Source organism: Asparagus officinalis, chromosome 3 (assembly GCF_001876935.1).
Source record: "Asparagus officinalis chromosome 3, Aspof.V1, whole genome shotgun sequence".
Classification (NCBI taxonomy): Eukaryota; Viridiplantae; Streptophyta; class Magnoliopsida; order Asparagales; family Asparagaceae; genus Asparagus; species Asparagus officinalis.
The window spans coordinates 66,033,213-66,033,736 of record NC_033796.1 but is presented as its reverse complement, the minus strand read 5'-3'; positions in this window follow the sequence as shown (position 1 = coordinate 66,033,736).

Here is a 524-nt window from a genome sequence, read left to right as displayed (position 1 = left end):
GGGGAACCCTTCCCATCGAACGGCGTGAAGTTAATCAGACTGAACTTCGCCGGATAGGGGATTGATTCCAATTCTCGTGGGTATGGATAAGGAATGCCCGTCTTCTTCACCTCTTGAGCAGAAATCCACGTATTGATATTGCTCTCGAGGTTTTTGATCTTCAAGTTTTCATTTGTATCTTCATTGGCATCCTCGTTACCACCCCCTGCATTGATAGGAGGGTTATTGGCGTTATGAGTTTCATTTGCACCTGTGTCCTCATCTTCCAGATTGTTCTGGTTACGACGACTTGGTTCACCTTGTTGGTTCCTCAATGCCTGGATTTGTTGCTCATGCATCTCTCTCATAGTCTGCATGGCCATCTGCATCTCGAACCTGAAGCTTTCCTGTTGTTTGGCCATGGCATCTTCGAGCATCTTGGCCACTTGTTCCGCGCTTATCATGAATGACTCGCGGGGTTGTCCTTCGCTGGACACTGTATTGTCCGATGCGACAGCAGAGCAGGAATCCGATTCTTCATCTTC